We start from the raw sequence: 16,864 nt of genomic DNA on the forward strand, positions 1-16,864 counted from the left end.
AAATAATCTAATTTCACTCACTCATAAAAAGTGAACAAGAAATAATTAGAAATCAATAAACAGTCCACTAACAATATGTTCTATTATCTTTTCCAGGATGGTTACAACAGATAAGAGGGGGAGAGGGAGAGCCAGATTATATCTTCTTTGACTGCCATTCCTAATATGCTGCACCAGTATGTCTACTGCTGCCACAACAATGCAGAAATAACTCTTAAATAATGACCTGAGACTGTTAGTTAATGGATCTATTGTGATTCACAGGTTCCTGTGTGAAAAATGAGGAGCCAAAATACCACTCTACTGAAAGACACCCTAACCGTATATTAAGCTCCAAGTATTTTATAATCACTTTGGGCAAATAAAGCATTTCCAGCTTTCAGCTATGGGAGAAAAATGAAGAATACAGTAATTTTTATTCAGGGCAGTATCCTGTGAGATTTAATAATCCACTGTAGTAAGATATACCCTATTAGAGAGAGGTAATTCACAAAAGGAATTAATACCACCCCAATTTTGCAAATTAATATTTCCTTTTAAAATCTGGCCTTGACATGTTGATAGTGTCTTTTTTGTGTTGTGTATTAGATAGGTAAAAAGATCAGAAAGAAAAAACAAGAGTGGGGCAAAAAATGGCAGTGGTTAGATTAGAAGTATTCTCTGTAAATGCAAGGTATTTTGCATCAATATATTTTTTTATTATTTATCATAGGAATAATAGCAGTAAGAAAATGGAATAAAAATGTAGAAAAAAATGTTTATTCCCAAAACAAACTAATGAAATGAAAAAACTTTATAATTCCTACTAATCTTAACCCTTAACATGGAACAACTAGGCACAGTCACTTATCTATCTGGAGAAGCCTGTCATTTATGGAGCTGCTTCTCTTTTTCACATTTTTGAAATTTTATTAACAGTGCTAAACTACAGATGGTTCTCCAACCTAGTCACTGCTATCTCACAGCTCAGGGTCTTTCAGTTAATATTCTTGGCTGTTGGTAAGAACAAGGTTACTGTCAGAAAAAAGGATTGAGCAAAGAGGGAAGAATGGGAAAAATTGTCTTTACATGATTGCTTATTTTCTTTCCCACAGACAGAACAAGGCCTCTTTTTTTCCCACGTTATAACTCTTGTTCACAGACTAGAGACCATAAAAAGGAATTCAATAATGAAAATCAAACAAAAATTAATTAAATCTCAATAATTTTTGAATAGGGGAACCTGCCCTATCCTAGGTATGTTCACTCCTTGTACATGTTCAATCTGTAAAAAAAAATTTCTATCTCAGAAGCAATTTCTGTAACCCTGATAATGAGCAAACCCAGCCACTCTTCAAAAACAATGCTCAAGGCCTAGTAATATATGTAATTTTGTTAAAAGCTGTTCTCAAACCAGAAGACAAGAAGTCTAACAGTTAATTTTTTGGAGCACTAGAAAATGCCCCATCTCCAAAGTAGAGTGAAAATGAAGATAAAATCCTCCTTTCCAGGGTGCTGGGCTCCAACTGACAAAATAAATTGAAAATCAATACCTCTCAACATCATAAATGCAAAGGAAATTTCAACCACAAAGTACCTTAAGACTAACAAATAGATTTCAAAGATGAAGAAGTAAATGCACAAGGCTGCACACTCAGGCAGGAAAACAGGCATCTCAGGAGAGTGGCTTGGTTAAGTGGGAACTCATGAAAGAGCTCTAACACAAAATGGCATCATATGAGTGATGAAAGGGAAAGGATTCAAGGGAAAGAACTTAGCTTCACCTGAGCTTTAACTTTCCTCACACCATCTCTGCATGCCTGGACATTATTTCTAGATCTCATGGGACAGGTTAAGGGCAAAAAGAACTTCTATTTCTACACTCCAACTGGATTGTACTCTGCTGATCATGACCCTCCGAGCTCTGACTTTCAGCCAATTTTTGTTCCACCTCAGTGTCTATTCATCTAACACACATTTCCTAATCTCGCCTATGAAGGTGTGGAGACAGTGCCAAAAGCCGTGCTGAAGTCAAGGTAGGCAACAAACACCACTCGTTCTTAACCCTTTCTGCCTTGTCATGAAGAGGAAAGCTGTCAAGATTGGTCAAGCATGACTTCCCTTTGGTAAATCCATGCTGACTACTCCCAAAAACCTTTTCTTTTACAGGCTTGGAGATGACCTCCAGAATTATCCATTTCATTAACTTTCCAGCAGTGGAGATGAGTCTGACTAGCCAGTACTTTCTCATGTCTTCTTTCTTAGATTTTTCAAAGACGGGATTATCACTGACTTTTCTTCAGTATTTGTGCATTTTTTCCTGTTCTCTGTGATTCTTCAAAGATGATGGAGAGTGGCTTAGCAACAACATCTGCCAGCTCAATATGCACCTGTGGTGTATCCTATCAGTGCCCATGGTTTTATGGGCATTAAATCTTCCTAGCCAATCTCTAAACCAACTTTATTACCATAGGAAGTCTTTATTTTTTCAGCCTTCCTCTCATAATATTAAGGCCTGGGATCCCTGAAGGCTGAGCTCAGCAGTAGAGACTGATGCAATAAAAGCATTCAGTAATTCCACCTTTACTGTGTCTCTGTCATCAGGACACACTTCTGATTCAGTAGAGATGCCCATTTTCACTAATTTTCATTTTGCTGCTGATGCACTCATAGAAGCCTTTCTTGTTCTTGATATCCCTTAACAGATTGAAAATCATGTGATCTTCCTCATTGTGTCTCTGTATACTCTGGTGATGATCCTGTAGCTCTCCACATGGTCTTTCCTTTTTAACACATCCCAAGTGTCAGACTTCAGCAAGAAAGTTGTCCCATGGTTCTGCATTTAGCAACTAAGTTTAAGGAAGGGAACAATTAGCCATGGATTTAGATTCAGTCAGAGATTTGCATAAGTTTGACATGTTCTACTCCATAGGAGTAGATAGCCTGCATCCAAAAGTGCCAGATGATCTGGAAGATGTATTCACAGTCACTTACAGCTTTGAAGTGCAGTGAAGAGGTGTGTGAAAATGGAGGGAAAGAAAACACTGCACCTATGACCCAAAGTGGGCAAAAGGATGGTACTGTTCAGCTTCACATCAATGAGTAACAAAAATCATGGAGTGAGTTGCAGAATCATAAAATCTTTTAGGTTGGAAAAGATCCAAGATGATCGAGTCCAGCCTTTTCCTGATCATTACATTTTCAAGTAGACCATGATACTAAATGCTGCAACCAGTCATTTCTGGAAAACCTCTATGTGTGTTGGTTCCACTGCCTCACTGGTTAGTCCATTCCAATGTTTAACATTCCTTTCTGTGCAAAAATTCCTCCTGACATCCAGTCTGAATCCCTTATGGCACAGCTTGAGCCTGTGTTCTCTTGTTTTGTCACTTCCCAGCTGACTGGGATAAGAGGCCCTACCCTTGCCTGGCTTCATCCTCCTTTCGGGTAGTTGCAGACAGTGTTAAGCTCCCTCCTAAGCCCCGTTTTCTCCAGACTAAAAAAAAAATAGCTCCCTCAGCAGCTCCTTATTGGACATGTGTTTTAGACCCTTCATCAGCTTCATTGTGATTCTCCAGATGCAGTCCAGAGCCTCAATATCTTTCTTGAACTGAGGGGCCCAGAACTGGGCACTGGACTGAATCAGAAGTCTCACCAGAGCCAAGTACAGGGCAAAAGTTCCTGCCAAGTCCAGCTGGCCACAGTATTGCTGATACAAAATCTGGATGCCACTGGCCCTCTTAGCTACCTGGGCACATTTCTAGCTAACATTCAGGCACTGTTGACCAGGATTCCAAGGTCCCTTTCTGCAGGGTAACTTTCCAGCCTTCTTCCCCAGCCTGTAGCGCTTTATGTGGTTGTTGTGGCGCAAGTGCAGAACTCGGCACTACTCCTTTTTGAACTTCATGTCACTGATCTCACCATCAGTCCAGCCTAATTTGCAGAGGGTGCACTTGATCCCTTCATTCAGGTCATCAGTGAAGATGTTAAACAGGACTGGCCCCAGCACAGACCCCTGGGGGACACCACTGGTGACTGATCCCCAGCTGGATGCAGCACTGTTCACCACCACTCTCTGGGCCCGGCCATCCAGCCAGTTCTTAACCCAGCAAACAGTGCTCCTGTCCAAGCCACGGGCTGACAGCTTTTCCAGGAGAATTTTATGGGAAATGGTGTCAATGGCTTTACTGATGTCCAGAGGGACAACATACACAACCTTTCCCTCATTCACCAAGGAGGTCACCCTTGTCATAGAAAAGGACCAAGTTGGTCAACAAGGATCTGTCTTTCCTGAACCCATGCTGGCTGGGCCTGACCCTTACTTGTTCTGCATGTGCCATATAATGACTCTCAAAATGATCTGCTCAATAAACTGTGGGCACTGAAGTCAGACTGACAGGTCCATTGTTTCCTGCATCCTCCTTTTGTGCTTTCTTGTGGCATCACACTGGTCAACCTCCAGTCATCTGGGGCCTCCTTGGTTAGCTAGGACTAATGAAAAATTGTGGAGAGTGGCTTGCTGAGCTCTTCCACACTCCCTTAGTACTCTCAGATGAATCTCAATGAGTCCCACAGACTTGTGAGTGTCTAAGTGGCACAGCAGTTCACTACCTACTTCCTCCTGATTGCAGGGCATCTGTTCTGCTTCCCATTCCTGTCTGCCAACTCAAGGACTTGTTGCCCTGAGGATAACTCTTCTTAATTGTTAAAGACTGAGGCAAGGAAGGCATTAAGTATCTCATTATTCTCATCCTTGGTGACAGTGTTCCCCTCTACACCCAATAAAGGATGGAGATTTTCCTTGGCTGTCATTTTGTTGTTAATGTAAAGACATTTTTCCATTCCACCCCCCCTCCTCCCCATCTTTTATGTCCCCTCCAAGAAGGTCAGTGCTACTCTGACTCCTGCTGAGCCTCCATCCTCTGTATTTCTCTCAGGGATGGAAGAGTCTCCACTTGCTAACTTCTCTCACAGTCCCTGATACTCCTCAGCCTCTCCTCTTCCTCCTTAAGCTCTTCCAGCACACTGAGCACATCATCCACCTCGTCACACGGCACACAGGTATCATCTCTGCTTCTCTCCAGTAGCAATGCCTGGCTTAAGCTGCTCCCTGGGTTGTGAGGGAGCTCAGCCCAGAGTCAGAGGGGCTGGAGATAAGAACAGCTGGACAATGGGGATGTTCTCAGAGAGGTGGTGCTGTTTCCCAGCCAGGGATATAAAAGATAATGCTCTGAGACCAGGTTTGACCATGTAACTGAGCTTGCTCTAGGTCAAAATGGAGAATTTCCTGCTGACCTGAATTGTCTTGTGATACTGCAATCTTAATTTGAAAAAAAACTATTATAAAAGTGAAACTTTTATTTTAAGACTTTTCATTCATATTAAAATGAAAGTCTACTCTTCATTGACAAATCATCATGAAGTTAAAGGAATTTCAAAATTTGCATTCTGTCTTTGCTATTCTGAAACACCAGCCTGTTTGTAGAGACAGGACCCAGAAATATCCACTATGCTGTATTTTTATATTAATTTACCCCCTCAGATCTCTACTTAAAATCCCTTCATCCTTTCCTCCAGACCTAAACAATCTACTAATAAACATTTTCTCTCATTTCTCTTTCTGTCTGTATGACTCCTCTCATTCATCTTTTCCTCATTTAATACATACCTACAGCTATCTCTCCAATTTGATCAACAGAGCTGTTTTGAAAGTCTTTTTAATAATGTTTCCTCATAGAAGAGTAGTTTAGCACATTTGCTGAACTTATTATCCCTCCTTTTATCTCTTCAGAATGCCTGTGTTTTCCCAATTTCCAATATGTTCATTTATTTATTAGTCTTATTGACATGTTTTTGGGGTTTTGTTTTGTTTTGTTTTGTTTGCATTTCATTTATTCAGCAGATTTGGTGAGTTTGTGTAAAAATGTCTGTATAAAGGCACACTGTACACTTTCACTTTTTCAGCTTTCTGAAAACTGTAGTAAGCCACTTGGATCCTGTAGCTAAATGTTGCTTTAAACAAGCTGTTTTCAAACTAAAAGTGAAACCACCATTAAGCAATAGATCCTGTGGAGGCAGGGTGGTGCATTTTATATGTCAGTCTCTTTATCATACCTTGAACCACCACAGCACACGCACAAAATTCAGAAACTTTGTCCAGGCACACCCAAACACACAGACACATACACACACTCATCCCCCACTCTTGCTTCCACCAGACTTCTAAAATCTTTCAGAAAGAAAACTGTTCACATCCAGAGCTCATCACAGAGGAGGTTTTGGGGTGTTCACTGGAAGAACCAGGATTTTATGATGTCCAGGTTTTGATGGGATCCTTCAACAATGAACCTGGTTGTCCTGGTTCAGAGGTGAGTTTCAACAAAAACCTTCTGAAATAGATGCACTGCTTTTTCAGACACAACTTGTGTGGTCTAATAATATCCTAAAGATACTACAGAGGGAGCAATTTTTTAAATACAAAACATGCCTTAAGACATGAAAGAAAGAGGGGAAAAGGGATTTTTTTTTTAGACCACAAATATTTTACAGAGTATATTCTTTGAGCAGTCCAAAATAGTGTAGGGGTTGGGATTGGATTTTTAAGAGAAAGGCTTTCTATTGTTGTTTTTCCATTTCCCTCTAAACACACTGAAATAGAAAATAGACCCTGAATCTTCTGTTGATAAACTACTCTGCTTGCTTAAGCCTCACATATTGAATACTGCGTTTGAACACTTCACTACAGTAAAGGTATGAATACACATTGTCACACTCTTTTGAAGACACAAAGAACACTGATAAATGTATTTGTACTTTGAGAAAATAAGTAGCTTGATTGTCTTGAAGGAATTGCAGATGTCCAAAATGTGGATTGAATCATAAGATGAGGATTTAACCTATGTCTGTCTCCTCATCCCTCCTCTTTCAATGAAGATACTATACATCAGTACATCAATAGCACACGGGATCATTGGCTCCCTAAAGTTAGCACGCTGGTTAATTATCCTGCCTAAGATCAGCATCCTTCAAAGGCCTAGTGTTCTTGCACTACTTGCCACAGTGGGTTAATTTTTCTAATAAGTAACAGAATATTATCCAAATATAAGTGCTTGCAAGTCTGAAATTAATGCTACTTTCAACTCCTCTACTTGTCCTGCTGTTTTTACTCATGGTAGGGTACATAGAACAGTGTGTGATGTTACAAACCATATGCTGTGAAACATCAAGGCAGCTTATATATGGCAAGATGTTCTCCTTGCCTTGTGGCATTTCAGAGTGCTGTGCTGAACAAAAAAAAAAAAGGCTGCTTTTTCTTTTTTCGTGTTCCTGAAAGTGAATTGCACACTTCTCATAGCAATGGAGCCACAGAAATTAAAGAAACAACTTTGCTTTTTTTTATTATTAATTTTTTTTCAGATTCAGATTCAACACTCCCTCCTATTCCACAAAATGGTGTGCATGAATATATTTTCTGATACAATATACAGACATGATACAGATAAACACACTAACAGTTTTGGTGAGTGCAATTTTTGTGCATAACATGTGGTGCTTATTGTTGGTATTTCAGAATGTAGCTTGAAAACTTCTAAATTTGGGACAATTTAGAAAATAAAAAACTACATTAGATCATTGTTAAATTCCAACAAAGATGGTCTATTTCTGGACCATCTTTCTTTCTTAATTCACTGTAGAGGGACTTGTATTTTTCTGTTTATCTCCTTGCAGAGAAGAACATGAGGGTTTTGATAGTTCAGTTGTCTAAAGTGTCACAGAGTGCCTTTTACTTGTAGAAGAGAAAGAAAGGTTCAGTATTCCCTGAAACATCACAGAATGTGAGCACTTAGGCATATATCAATGTGATATGACTTTGGAGATTCTAAGACTTGTTAAGCTGTCCTTGATCTTGAAGAGCTGAGTATTATTGGTGGTGCAGCTGCAAGAAATTTGTCTTCTACTCTTACAAGGCCAAATGGGAAATGTTTGGTCACTGTCTTCAGATAATAGGGAGCATAGTATTTTCTTACTAGGACTGGAGGAGAGGTAAGACCAACATCTGTGTACAGTCAATATTTGGGTTGGACTCTTTTGTAAATTAAATGGATGTAAAGAGCAGTGTAGATGTCTACCCCTTCAGGAAGAAGTCTGCAAGAGAGGTTGCTTAGCTGGAGACAGACTTACCAAGTCATCAGTATTGTGCCTCTTTTCCACAACCATGATAGTCATAAATGATATATAAGGTAGTTGTAAGAATGGAAAGTCACTGAGTACTTTCTTGGAGTCTCAGGTAGCTACACCTCGTGTTTCTGGCTAAAATTAATTTTGCAGGAATTGGTTTTAATAGTTGAGTAACTCATCCACTTCTTTATGAAGTCAGGTAGGTGCCACATAGTTAAGAGTCTATTTATGCAAAATTTTGAAGAAAGGCACAGAATTTTAAAGAAGACACTTCTGCACAGACTGTATGAGACTGAAAGGCTGTTGATTTATGCGCGCTTCCTAGGCAAGCTTGATGAACGCTTTGCAACTTCACCTAAAGTAAAGTAGCATCGTTTGTTTGGTTTTTTTTTTTTTTTTTTTTTTTTTTTAAACTGGTGGAAATACAGTAGAAACAAAGTTTCTGCTCCCTGTCAGACTTAATGTAGTTTGTGGCTTTGGAAAACCCACTTGAGATAAATCTTCTCCAGAAAAGATTAAATCTTCTCCAAACCGGGAAGTTTGATACATCATTTAATTACCCGGGTATCAGTTTCACTATTGGTTTCTTTTCTTCCAAACTTTTCTTTAACATTGTATCTTCTGCAGTGTCTGGAGGTAACCACTGATTAGTAGAAAGCCGAAGTGGGAAGCCAAGGTAGAGAATTTTTCCCATATTTCCTAATTTAAATAGGTGCATATATGGTGTGATCTCACTCTTTGTTCCAACTTCACTGATCTCTTCCCTTCTGTTTGTTTCCTTTTTGGTATTCTGGTTTAAATTAAATAGTAATACAACAAGTGGGTGTGTGCAAGGAAAGAGAGCTTTCTAAGCATTCTCGTATAACAGCTCTTTACCAGTTGAATCTCAGAAGACTTAAGTATCTTGCTGAATTTTTGTGAAATTTCGCCCATGTTTCCTGGGATTTCCAAGCCACAATGTGTTTATATATTTATGAGATGTACCTGTATATGTGGAGATGATACAGGTATAGATATATTTACCCAATCAAACCCTGTTGGTTTTACTGATGATTCCAGTGAACGCAAAGGTGATAATATAACAGATGACATTGACTGACATCTTCTAGCAGTTCATGCTATGTTTCAGAGAGGGTGAAAACTCAATAAAATTATACTGAATTATAAAATTAGTATTATAAGGCTATATTTAACATTAATTAGGCAGTCTATAGTGGATTCTGAAACTTAACATGACTAGGGTTTACATGTCAGCTCAGAACTACTAAATTTTTCAAAATCTTTATTGAACAAGAGCTTAGTTTAGTGTATTCACAGTCATGGACTTTTAGCCAATGTCTTTCTTTTCCTAGAAAGAATCAGGATTCATGTTCTTCTCTCATTCTGCAATTTCCTTCTGTCTCTTTGTCTCTCTCTCTCTCTTTTATTTATTCTTTTTATTTTTACTTATTTTCAAGTAATTTAATAGATCTAAGACTTGAAAATCCTCAAAGTATTAATAATTCTCTCATCAATGAGGCAGAACCAGCAGTCTAAAGCAAAAATTTTCAGTGTAATTAATTAAATCCTACAGTTATTGTTGTTGGGAGGAGTCAAAACATATATTTAGCAATGCAATCCCCACTAAACTTTGGAAAAATGGAAACTTTTATTTATAATTTCCTTAAAGGCATTTTGCTGACTTTTTTCTTTTTCTAATTAACTCTGACTCTGTCCCTTTTTTATTAATAACTTTGTTATAAATAAAATTAAATTGGGTAAAAAAAGTATTCCCTTCTCAGAAAAATCTTTTGAAATGTAACAGTTTTATATGAATGTAAATTGTGTAATTCCAGTAGGCCTAAAAATTACAGTGGGACTCAGACCTTAAGTAAGAGCAAAGTTTCTAAGTCAGTTCTTAGTTTTGTTAATAGATGTTTAAGTGCATGGAGTTCAATACAACCAGGAGCTGAGAATCTTATGGGTATCACCTGAACAAGGAAGAGCAGAGGATGAAAATTTTAGGTCCTACGGAAGAGAGCTTAGGGGTAATTACTCTAGGAATGTAACTCTCTGTTGCATTAGGCAGGCATTTTTTTTTACTCCAATTGAAGCTCGGCACATCTATGCAGTGAAATGATATCAACACATGAAAGACAGAGTACAGCTCTGCTGTACTCCTGGAATTTAATATAAAAATATGAAAGTACACATGATGCATCAAATAGCAAGTACAATTATTTAAGTCTTATTTATTACCTAAAAGTCATAAAGTTTTCAAATGTTCTAGATGTTCCAACAACACAATTTTCAACAAAGACAATAAAGAGAGGGAAGCACTCCTCACCCATTCTGAAGTCATAGTAAACATTACTGCAGCATGAATTTTCTACCACAACAGAGTGTGGATATTATTGAAGAAACATTTATGTCATTTATGTAATTTCAGAACCTTAAATGATCTACTAAACACTCAGTACTTCTTTCAGATTGTTCTAAATATATCTACTCATTACAATTTAAATAAGTATTAAATATCTGCAATTTGGTGGAAAATGGTTTTATAGTTGTTGAAGTGAGCTTCTTCAACAATAACAACGAAAATATCTAATGTCAGCAAACATGTCATTGGTAATATATCCTTATGCAGACAGTGATAATCCCTGTGCTTATATTTATTTTTAATCTTCCTGGGGGTAGAAAAAATAGATTATAATATTTCCTACATATTTAAGTGATACAAAGCCCCCTAACTTAAATGCTACCACACATAAAGAAATATTTTTCTGCAAGAATTTTTTGAGAAATTCTTTGTTCTTTGTTTTGAGTGCTGCTGTGCATAGGAAACCTGTTACCAGATTGAACTTAATGTATCAGTCTGGATGCACATAGAAAATTACATCAATGTATCAGTCTGGATGCACATAGAAAATTACATCTTCTTCCTGTTCTTATTCTTCTTATTATTACTGCAATAAAAATATTTCACAAGAGTACAGTTCCTTGCTTCCTGAAACTATATACTCAGAACATAGAAAAAACAATAGAGATGAACATACTGAAAAACAAGTAATAATAATATTGCATTAAAAAATATTTGAGTCCAATATTAAGATTGGCAAAAATAAGTTAGCAAAGTTTTGCTGGCCTACAGGTATGAAAATAGGATATTAGATGTACTTGCTCCCAATTTTGAAACAAAATTTGTTTATTTGGTAGTTTCTCATGGAAACAGTTTCTAATAAACCAAATTTTAGTATTCATATTTTGCATCCTTCACTAAGACTTAAACAATTCAGAAATGCACATTTCACAATGGATGCTGTTGCTCATTTTATTTCTCGATTAGTAAAAGAATGTATGGAAAAAAAATACTATGAATTCACAAACTTGCAGTGGGGATGATGTTCAGTTCCCTTGGGAAAGTGATTTCTTATTTTCCATGGTCTACCATATCTTCCAATGGGAAGACAGAATCTGTTGTGCCATGGTGGCATTCCAATACTTCTTCAGCCTTTTAAGACACTGCAGTATGATGGTAACAAGAATTATATAATGTGACAACTCATAAATATGCATTTTCTATCTATTGAGGCAGTGTTTTTTCTGAGACATAAATTATTGTTCCCCTCCCTGCACTTAGTGATAGTCTTCAAACCATCTCTAACTCTATGGAGATATATCCCCCAGACCTTTATTCTTTTTTCTTTTTTTTTTTTCCTTTTTTCTCTTTTTTCAGTCATCTGTCAATCACCACCCCTGAGTCCTTTTCCATTGGGCCACTTTCTAGCCTCTCCTTCCCCAGCCCACAGCATTGCATGGGGTTTGACCTAAGTGCATGACCTGGCACTTGGCTCTGTTGAACCTCAAACAATTGGCCTCAGATCATGATCCAGCCTGTCCAGATTCCTCTGCAGAGCCTTCCTGCCCGCCAGCACATCAACACTCCCTCCTAACTTGGTGCCATCTTGGTGCAGAGAAGGAAAGTTTTCTGTCTCTAAAATGGAGAGACATGGATATTATGGGTAGACCACTCAGTGGGTAAGGAATTGGCTGGATGGCTGCACTCAAAGACTTTGCAGTCAATGCCTCCCTGTCCAAGTGGAGACTAGTAATGAGAGGTGTCCCTCAGAGGTTGACCAGAGTTATTTAACATTTTTGTCCTGGACAATACAGTGGGATTGAACACTTCATCAGCAAATTCATAGATGACTCCAAGCTGTGACACACCAGAGGGACAGGATGCCATCCAGAGGAAAATTGTCAGGATTTTAGTGCTGGACTTTGTGTGAACCTCAAGTTCGACAAGACTAAGTAAGTCTTACATAAGTTAGAGCAGTCCCAGACATGGATGTAGGCTGTGTGGGTTATGAGTGACATCAAGTGGCTTAAGAACAGCCCTGTGGAGAAGGACCTGGGGGTATTGCTGGGTGAAAAACTTAATATGAGACAGCAATGTGCACCCCCAGCCCAGAAAGTCAAACATATCCTGGGCTGCATCCAAAGCAGTGTGGGCAGAAGGGGAGGGAGGGGATTCTGTCCCTCTGCTCTGGTGACCATCCAGCCCTGCTGTCTCCAAAAAAAGAAAGACATGGACCTGCTCAAAGCAAGTCTGAAGGAGTGTCATGAAGATGATCGGTGTGCTGGAGCACCTTCCATATGAGGAGGCTTAGAGGAATGAAGGCACAGGGAGGTCTCATAGTAGCCTTACAGTACTTAAAGGGGGCCTATCACAAAGACAAGGAGAGAGTCTTTACCACAAGGAGTGCAGCACAAGAATAAGGATAACAGCTTAAACTGGAAGAGGGAAGATTAATTGTCATAATGGTGTGTGTCCTTAATTAGATCATTTTCATGATAATGGGTTTATGGAAGGATGCAAGAAAACATCAACAACTGAACCAATAACAAATCAACTACTTGGAAGTTCTAAGGTAAGCAATCCATGCAAATATTGTATGATTACAACGTTTCCTCTAGAGTCTAAAAAACAGCCTCAAGCTGGAAAATTTCATACTGCATTTAGCAGTGGTTCACACAGCTCCATATGAATCTGAATTATATTTAAATAAAAAAACCCAAATATTAACTGACTATGAAGTCAACTCCATTCAGCTTTTCTAGTTAATATTTCTAGGATTTATTTTGGAGATTTCTGTTCCTTAAAAGGGTAACAGAGAAGTTCCAGTATTTTAGAAGCCATAACTTTACCAGAAAATTCACATCCAAATTGAAGCACAGAAAAAAAAAAAATGCTATTGGTTTTGATCTCTATGTTTCAAATTCAGCAAAGTCCAAAAATTTCTGTTCAAATGCCTTTGTAACAAAATTTTAGTCTAGCTCAACATGCACTTAGATGATTTAATGAAACACAGATTACAAATGATGGAAAAATTCTTCAAAAACATCCCTGTCATGATGACTAGCAAACTTTGGCAAGAGAAGTTTTTATTCAAAGAAAGTAAAAGTAGTTCATTTTGCCATTGGATTCTGCATTTCTCTTCCTGTCCTCTACAAATTTTCATTAGAAATGTAGGAATATTGCCAAGAATTTTTATATGAAAATTTGTAAGACAGAAAAGGCATGTCTTTTTTTGTTTGGTTGTTTGTTTGTTTTTTGTTTTGTTTTGTTTTATTTTGTTTTGTTTTGCATTTTTTTGGGGGGGAGATGGTTTTTAGCAATCCTTTAGAGCCAAGCTTTGGACTAAAATTGGAATCTGTAAGAGCGATGAAATTTTAACTTCCCTGCCCTTCCAATCAATAAAATAAAGCGATACAAAATAATATGCTGTAGTTAGGGTTTTTTCTCCTTCCTCATAAAAAACTCTGAAAAGGAAATTTCTACTAAAATATTAAAATGTTTGATAAGTACTCTTCACATGGCTTTATTTATCATAGGTCTTAGGAAGAGCTGATTTTTTGCTCAAAGGAGTTATTGTTTTGATGTGTTGAGCTGGCATCACAGTGGATTTTATATTCATTCTTCATCAGTTGTATTTGATAGGAATGGTCTCATGTTTATAATGAAGTAGAAGATTAAATCCAACCTTTAATCTATTTAACAAAATTTATGGTTCTGGCTGAAACTTATTGAGAATGAAATACAAAATTTGGCAGTGAGATGAAGATCATCAAAGGAAAACAATATTCAGTTAAATATGATCTCTTTTTAACATTCCTATGAATTTTTCATTTTTGTGTTTTCTTTATTTTTTTCTTCCTCTTCCAGAAATCTTGTGCATATTTCACACAGTGTTAAAGATTCCTCTATGACTTTAGGTACAATTAATTTTTAATAACAGCAGATAAATTAATCTATGTGAAGAAATTTGAAATGTGCTCATTTAACAAAATATTCACAAGGTGAAGATAATCTCACTGTTTTTCAATGTAGGAACTTCAGGCAAATTTTAAAAAATAATAGCAATTGAAAAAAATAAAAAGCACATGTTCCATGATCCTTTTGTAACAGCAGCCACTATGAGAAATTCAGCACAAAAAAAAATGTGATCAGGCCTGTAAAGAGATAGTGACAGGCTGCTACTGTCATGTGTTCAGTGCAGCAAAGTATATTTTCAGCAAGTTAGGATTTCCACTAATGTAAATCATCTCATCACCCATGACGAATATAGCCACATAAATGTACTAATTAAAAATAAACTTAGTTTGAAAAACACTTTACTTGACAAAAATAGCTTGAGCAAATGACAGCTGGGATACTTATCCCTGTAGGTCAATAATTTGGATGCTTTGCCTCAATGTAATGAAGGAAACTACAGTGCTTTACACCAGCTGAGGGCCTTGACTGCAGTGTTAGGTAGGATTTGAACCATACTTCCCAGAATCCAAGCCCTTAGGGAGAAACAATCTCTGGTAAAAATAATTCAGATGTGTAAGAGGTTTAAAAATATATCTGAATTAGAGTTTTCTATTATGGTACCAGAGTTTTATGTCTGAAGAAGCTCATAAACAGGGAAAATGCTTATAACTCAGTTTCATTGTCTCAGCATAAAACATACAGATTGTTATCTGTTCAAGCTGCTTAAACTTGCTTAAAATATTTTCCTGGCTCAGACTGATTTTAACTGGTATCCTTCTGTGTTATTTCTTGGGCAATACTATCACCCAGGATAGACCTCACAGATGGATAATGCACTCCATGACTTGAATTTAATCCCATGTAAAAAGATTTCATTTTTCTGAGAATTTCTCGCCTTTACCTTTGCCAGTTAAAATTCCTGTTTGTATATTTTACCCTTGTAATTATTTTTGCCTTCTGCTCCCTGTAATAATTAAAAGGCAATTATCTTACTCAACTGTGCTTGTCAGCATACATGTGCATGTGTGTGTGTGCGTGCATGAGTCTCTGCCTCTCTGTAGCCACTCCAACTAAGACAGGCAAATCCCCCAGAGAGAACAAAGGCTGAAGTTCATCACAGAAGCATAAAAAAAAAAAAAAACTATTTGCTTTAAACCACAGACTGCACTTGCTAGAAGTGCAGCAGATGTACTTAGCAGGTTGTAATCATTAAGTTCCATAAGTAATGAAAATCTATTAGCAGTCATATACAGAAAAAAACAGCAGCATCTTTCCATCTCACACCACACTATTACCCTCCTGTACAGAACAGACATACTTCTTCATCCCTGCTTACTCTGACCAGTCCAGATTTTTCATGAAGATGTCCTGGGAAATATATTATTTTTGGTCTTGCAAGTCTAAGGATTACTTTTTTCACAGATGTCTTTAAAATGTCTGAAGAATGAACAGTTCATACACAAAATTTACAATCATTTTAGTTTACATTCACTGCTTAAATAATTTGGAATAAGTTCACTTACTTTCTAGTCTATGTTTTGAAAAGGGATTTTAAACCCAGACACCGGGTTTGAAATTTTTAGAAATCCTTTGAAAAATCTGAGACACCATTACAGAAGTGCAACCCAAAGCAGACAAGGTATTGTCTCTGATGTTGTGATTTTTCATGCAAAATATACATATGCTGGAACAACAATTACCTTCTGTGAAGAACAAGAGTAATAAGGAGATCATTACACATTTATCTCTTCTGTCCCTTTCTAAATGGACACAGAAGAGGCCTACACATATGAGTCTGGATACTTAATACATAAACACTTTGTATTAATTACCTTCTAAGCACACATATAGTGCTTTTCACATCACAGAAACTGGCTGAATCAATAGTGTGTTACAGAAGCTAGTCAAAATTATCTTTTTTACTAAGTCCCGTTGTCATTGTTAATAAGAAACTTTGAAAGGCTGTGGGGAGCAGCAGGGGCTGAAATACAGCTCAAAGCCAGTAGTACAGGGAAGATAATTGTCCCAAGATTTAACCTTTTTTTTGTACATCTGCAAGACCTGAATAGTATAAGTAAAGCCCTTCTACCTGGAATTTCTCTTTTTCAGTTGGAATTTCCATTTAAAGTTTCACCCATTACTATAGGTTCATGGAGAGGTGCATAACTCTTCCAGCTCTTTGCAAATCACTACATAGAAAGTGTGTGAAGAGACTACTATCATGGAAGAGTCAAATTTTCAAGGGAAAACTGGGGAATATCCATTATGCTCAAGCAAATTTAACCAAATGATAGCGTTGCCTAAGTAATGTTTGAATAGCATATAAATTAAACTATGAAAGGCTCTAATCACTCATTTTAATTGCCAAAGTACATCAAGGGAGTTAGATGAAGAAGGGCTCTTGGAAGC

This window comes from Cinclus cinclus, chromosome Z (genome assembly GCF_963662255.1).
Source record: "Cinclus cinclus chromosome Z, bCinCin1.1, whole genome shotgun sequence".
Lineage (NCBI taxonomy): Eukaryota > Metazoa > Chordata > Aves > Passeriformes > Cinclidae > Cinclus > Cinclus cinclus.